The following is a 7015-nucleotide window of genomic DNA, read 5'->3' as shown; positions in this document are numbered from 1 at the left end:
GATGCAATGTCATCATTTTTAGATTTTCACGTGGCCTCGCTACTTTGCTAACGGTGAAGTGCCTGAATTTTTCGATAGCGAGGTGGCGAAACTTTCGGAAAAATCAACATTTCGGCTCTGATGTCAGATATTCTAGTGGGTCCCTCTCCTTCCCTTTTTTATGGCAAATTGCAAAGTGTACCTGCACAATAAAACATTTAATAAGCAAATCTCCGATCACCGCACCTTCACTTCATGGTCCCACCGCTTAAAAAACTCAACACTCGCTATCTCGCTATACTTAATGAGCATGCAACTCTCAATAGCGAGGTAACGCCAGCGGTAGATCTAATCGGATCAGACGGTTGGGACAAATAGGAAGAAAGGTAACCTGGGAGAAAGGAAAAGGAATATGAAAGCATATTCGCCTCTTTTGAAATTTGAAAATTTCACGCCCGACCATTTATGAATAGGGATGAATATAGGGCTTATATGGCGATTATTTCTTATAGATGGTTTATCTAGAACCTTATACTTCACTTAGACATAGAACATCTGACTTTTCTATGGTTTAACTGAGAAATTTTTTACTGCAGAAAAAGTCAGACCAACAGTGGCTCTGTCTGGGGATGATAGACTACATGAGTCTATGCAAGGATTCAGAATCTATGGGAGAGTAGACCACACATCCGGGAAGTGACAACTTCTTCAGAGAGCATAGAGCAACACACAAAATCAAAAACTCAGACTGTACAAGGATTTACAAAAAAAGGACTCCAGGAAAACCTAAAACTATTGTTCATGGAAGAAAATAAGTATTTTTTCAAGAAAAATACCTCTTCAAGAACTGTCCATGAACTGGCAATTCAAGAATATTATCAAACATATCTTTGATTATGTAAGAATCTTCACCCCAAGCATTCTCAATGAGATATGGGCCTAACCAAATGGGATCAAATTTGCCATGTTTTCCTTTATCTTCAATTCTGGCGTTCCACATTAAGACTAGGTCTCCATTTTCAAATTTCTTGTTTACAGTTCTTTTATCATAGAGTGTTTTGACTTGTAACTGCAATTTTTGATTTCTCAGAGATGCTTCTCTTCTGGCTTCGGTCAATCCTACCAATTCATTCATTCTTTCTTTCATTTCATCAGTAGTATCTTCATCATATGACTGGATGTAATTGTATAATCCCATCAAATTGTTCTGGGGCATTCTAGCTTGAATTCCATACACTAAATCAAATGGAGCCACCCCAATTGCCTTCTTTACAGTTACTCTATCAGCCCATATTGCCAACTGTAACTTAGAATCCCATGCCCTTTTATTATCGTCCAAGGTTCTCTTAATGATTTTCAACAAGCTTTTATTTGTGGACTCAGCTTGCCCATTCCCTTGTGGATGATATTGGGCAGATGTTGTTCTTGTCATTCCATATTTATCACAAAACTTGATGAATTCCTCAGACCTAAAACACATAGCATTATCTGTGACAACTTTCTGTGGACATCCAAATCTGGAAATGATATTATTCAATAAGAAATTATTTACCACTTTACTCGTTGCATTTCTGGTAGGGATAGCCTCTACCCATTTTGTAAAGTAGTCAGTAGCAACCAGAATCCAAGAATAGCCAGTACTGGACTTGGAAAAAATTTCTCCTATGAAGTTCAGACCCCATTGTTGAAAAGGTGCTTTAGTTTCAACTGGCTTCAGTGGAGTATTTCCTGAGAATTTCAGCTTTCCAGCAAATCTCTGACAAGGATCACATTTCTTAACCATAACTTGAGCATATTTGAACAAAGTAGGCCACCAGAAACCAGCTCTCATTATCTTATGCGCAGTAGTTTTGGCCATGTAATGTCCTCCACATACTCCAGCATGCATTTCTTTCAAAATCTCTTTTGCCCTTTCTTTGTCAACACATTTCAACAGAACTCCTTCAAAGTTTCTCCACCATAAGTTATTTTGAACAATTACATACCTGATGGCTTGCAATTTAATATTCCTTTTTTCATTATCAGGCAGATGGGGAGGAACTTCCATATGTTGCAAGTAATGTATAACATTAATGTACCAGTCACACTGGTCCATGTCGCATAAATCAGTTCTGAAATCATCATTTACTAGGTTTATCTGATTAGCTTCCAGGTTAGTTTCGGCCATAAGTTTGGCCAAACCTTGATCTCTTACTAACTTAGTTATCTGCATATCAATGTTAAATTCTTGGATTCTATTGATCCATCTGCATCTCCTTCCTGACACTTCCTGCTGAGAGAAAATATCTTTAACTGCAGCACTAGGTACAAAGGCAATAATAGTAGCACCTACCAAATAACTTCTGAATGCTTTTATAGCCTTTACCAAAGCATATGCTTTTTTTTCATTTATTTCATACTTCAGTTCAGCATGCTGCAGGGGTTTGCTAAAAAAAGCAATAGGCTATTCATACCCTTCTTAGTTTTTCTGTAATAAAACTACAGCTATAGTATGGAATGATGCAAAAGAAAAAATATGCATGGGTTTTGTATAATCTGGGGTCCTCAACACTGGAGCATTTTTTATCGCAGTTTTTATATCCTGGAATGCCTGTGAAGGTTCACCATTCCAATCTATAACAGCTCCTTTCTTGAGCATTTTTGAAATGGGTCTACTGATTTCAGCGAAATTGGTAACAAACCTCCTCAGAAAATTAACCTGGCCAAAAAAGGACTGTATACCTTTCACGTTTTTAGGTTTAGGGACTTTATCAATAGCTATTACCCTTTCTGGGTCTATTTTTACCCCATCCTTGGACACTATGTGTCCTAATAACTTTCCTTCTGTGACCCCAAACGAGCATTTCTTTGGGTTTAGGGATACCCCATATTCCAGGGCTTTTATAAATTTTTTTTCCAAATGTTTGCAGTGATCTTCAGCCTTGTTAGAATACGCTGTAAGATCATCCTGGTACACAACCAAAAATTTGTCAATATATTCATGAAATGCTACATCCATGGCTCTTTGGAAAGTAGCTCCTGCATTAATCAAGCCAAAAGGCATCCTCACATACACATACGTTCCCCAAGGGGTTGTGAAGGCTGTTTTGAACTGTTCACTTTCTTTTACCAGAACTTGATTATATCCAGAAAAGCCATCCATCATTGACATCAATTCAGAGCCGGTCACTTGTTGCAACATGGCTTCCATATTAGGTAAGCCATAATTATCTTTTAGAGATGCAATGTTTAGATTTCTAAAATCCACACAAAGCCTAATATCTCCATTCTTTTTTCTTACAGGAACAAGGTTTGAAACCCAAGTGGAATGCCTAATTGGTTTGATTATTCCACCATCTCTCAGTTTTGTCAGTTCTTCCTGCATTTTTGGGGCAAGGGTAGGATTGATTGGCCTCTATTTTTGCCTAAAAGGTTTTACATTTTCTTTCAACGGTATGACATGCTGGAAAAGGTCCTCTCTATAAGCTTTAAGGTCATCATATGACCAAGCAAAAACATGCCTGTACTTTCTAAGTAGGTCAATCAATGCTTTTCTGATTTGAACTGGCAGATCTTGGCCGATGTAAACCCTTTTAGGGAATTCATCTGTTCCCAAATTCATTTCTTCTAGCTCCTGCGGTTTGGGGTCCTTTATCCCCGATTTTACTCTGTCTTGGTTATCAAAAATATTCTCCAAGACTACCAACCCCTTAGGCATCTTATTTGTTTTTAATTGCATGATTTCTTGACCAAAAATGGTTTCCTTCCCATTTATGGTTTCAATCAGTCCATTGCAGTCCATCTCCTGCCCATGGTATTTGTCTTCATTTAGCAAAAAATTTGTGATATCTTTGTCATCTTCAAACACCTGCCAATTTTCAATGTTGTCAGGTATAGAAGGTCTGTTTTGGGCCTCAATCTGGGAGATTCCTGCGAATGATATTTCTTTTGGTTTGATAGCTACATTGGCCAGAAGATCAGCCATTTTATTCTGGGTCCTATCTCTCCATGAGATCCCAAATGCATCAAAGAATTCTATTTGATCCCAGACTGCATTTCTATATTGTTTTAATCTCCTATTTTTTGAGGAGTAGGTTCCTTTAATCTGAGAGATGATCAATTCAGAATCCCCTATGACACACAATTTCTTAATTTTGTGGTGTGTGGCCACTTTGAGACCTAGCAGCAATGCTTCATATTCAGCAATGTTATTAGTGGAAGCAAACTTCAAGGTGAATGAATACCTGAAGGTGTTATTTTCAGGGGACACAAAGACTACACCTGCCCCTGCACCCTCTTTAGAACTAGCCCCATCAAAGAACATTGTCCACAATTTTGGTGAATTCATGCAACATTCAACCTCATTTTCAATGATATCAGGTAAGTTTTCCACTTCCTGAATAATTAATTCAGACCTGAAAGCATTAATCCCAGTGTCTAGGAAACAGGTGGTATCTTTGTCAATTTCTTCACCTAAGATGTGGTTAACCCTTGGTTCCCTATTTACCCTGACAGCTTTGTCCCCTATATGGAAGGTGGCATAAGTAAGGTCACATTGTAGGCTTCCCCCCATGGCGGCACTCCATTTTCTGGAAAGTAGTATCCCGTAGTGTGGGGGTATATCCACTACAAGGACAGACATGGTTAATTCTACCTCAGGAAATGCAACCAGTTTGAATTGTAAGGCATTTATAGTACCTATTACTGGAACCTCTCTAGCATCCATCCCTCAGCATCTACCTTGCTTAGTATCCACCTTCAATCCTAGGGCTTCCATTACTTTAAAAGGCATTATAGTGTTGGAAGCTCCAGAATCTATCATACAATTTTTCAAGATTTTCCCTTTTATGATTAGACTAAGGAAAAAAGGATCAATATCTTGCATGAACGCAACTGATGAATCATCTAAGAACATCTAAGGAATCTAGGATATAATACCATTGTCCTCTATTATTAATGGGGTCTGTTGGGCTACAGCTTGATCATCAATACTATTGTTGTTTGCTATTCCACCCAACCATGACAAAGCCTTATTTTTATGCTCTTCAATTCTAAAAAGCTCAGACAAGGGTACTTTCACAGTAATTTGAGATAACATAGCAATCATATCAACAGGTTCAACCACAGTAGGTTTTTCAATAGTACTTGGAATCAGAGTCTTTTGAGTAGTGGGTACCACTTTTTTCTTGACAACATCCGGTTCTGATTTCTCTGGTTGCACTACGGTCTTTGTTGCTTCACCTTTCTGAAATTGAACCTTCCTTTTTGGTTCCCATTTCTGACCCTTGTTCTCCTTGATCTTAGACACATCTATACTGGCTTTCTTGTGTTGATCATCTGTCTTATGAGTGGTGTCTTTGATGAACATACTAGATGGCCTTCCTGCCTCATTATTTATTGCTCTATTTCTCAAATTGTAATTACTATGGACTTGTGAAATCATCTCGGCTGTAATTCTATCAATTTCTTCCTTGGAGGGGATTCTTAGGTTTGTGAAACCTACTTCAGAAAATGTATTGCATACCTTATCTGTATCATTCTTTTCATCATCTAAAAATATTTGCTGATGATGTAACTGGTAAGCAATTCTCTGGCTGGTAACATCATTCTCAAGTTCTTCTGAATCAGAATCTATCAAATCATCAGATGTGTTCGCCATATTGCAGCTTATATCATCATGGTTTTTTTTTTTCTGTTTCTTCTTCTGCTTGCACTCCTTGAGCTTGGGCGAACGACTGGGCAACAGCACAATAATCAACAGAATGAGGTGATTGGCATATAATGCACCAAGGTACATCATCATTCATATTTACAGTGTTCCTTTGCAGGGGGTCTGGGGTACCCTTATCTTTCATATTTTGGATCTGGTTGGGAACTGATTTACCATCTTTCCATTGGGTGGTGTAAGGGTAATTCTGCATCCTAGGCTGTCTATTGAAATTGTTGTTATTCACAGGGGTTCTCTCAGTAACATTTGTCTTATTGAAAATAGTGGGATTCATCTTCTTGAGCATTTCTAAAACATGGCCTATAGTAGGTTCTTCAGGCCTTTTTCCTATGGGAGTTTTGTCACCTTCCCTTTTATTATTATTCTTAGGGTTGAAAAGCTTAGGATCATCCCTCCTCCCTAATTTGCCAGAGGCCTTTCTATTATTTTCTATATTCACCGCAACTCTATAGGCATCTCTTAAAGTTTTAGGATCCTTATCTCTCAGTTGGTAGGCCATTTTGCTATCAAAGGCATTGAAATAGGTTGTAAGACAGACGTCTTCATTTAACTGCATAAACTGAAATAGTTTGTACATCCCTTTCTGAAATCTCAAATTGAAATCAAATGTGGATTCATTTGGATTCTTCTTGATATTGTTGAACTCATTCAACATGAATCCTGCATTAGTATTGTCCCCATATTGTTCTTTGAACAATTTCTCCAAATCACTCCATGAAGTAATACTATCATCAGGCAGCCTCCTGAACCAATCCCTTGCATCCTCTGTGAGTGAATGCACAAATAATTTCATCACCATGTCCTCATGTTCAACTTCATAATCATTGAGCATGTCAATGAAAATTCTCAAATGTTCTTCACTAGTAACAGCATTATTTCCAGAAAACTTAACCACTTTATCCCTTAAATCAAAAGATATGGGATGGGGGGCACCAGGAATACTGGAAAATGATATTTGTCTATATTTTTCAAGGTATATAGGTTTCTTCTGGAAACCAGGAGCGTTAGAGGTACTAGCTGCATTAGCTTGAGTTAGGAGAGCAGCTTGGGATAGCTGTGGTGGGACAAATGGGACTTGAGTGCCAATATTGGAAGATGAGGTAGGAGCAAATTGGGGTGCTTTCTGAGTCGGGATTATGGGAGCATTAACTGGTGCAGGATTTGTAGGTGTGATAGACAAACTAGGCCATGAATTCAATGTAGAATTATACTTTATGAATTGGATTTTCCTTCTGGTTTCTGCGGCCTGAGCTTCATTTTCAACCTTCTCAAGTTCTTTTGCAAGGTCTTCCCTCTCCTTTCAAGCCTTCTCTAGTTCTAGATCTAATT

This window comes from Cupressus sempervirens, chromosome 6, assembly GCF_028749045.1.
Source record: "Cupressus sempervirens isolate cs-2001-9-10 chromosome 6, ASM2874904v1, whole genome shotgun sequence".
NCBI classification, from domain to species: domain Eukaryota; kingdom Viridiplantae; phylum Streptophyta; class Pinopsida; order Cupressales; family Cupressaceae; genus Cupressus; species Cupressus sempervirens.
The sequence above is the reverse complement of the archived record's forward strand: the minus strand, read 5'-3'. Positions refer to the sequence as shown.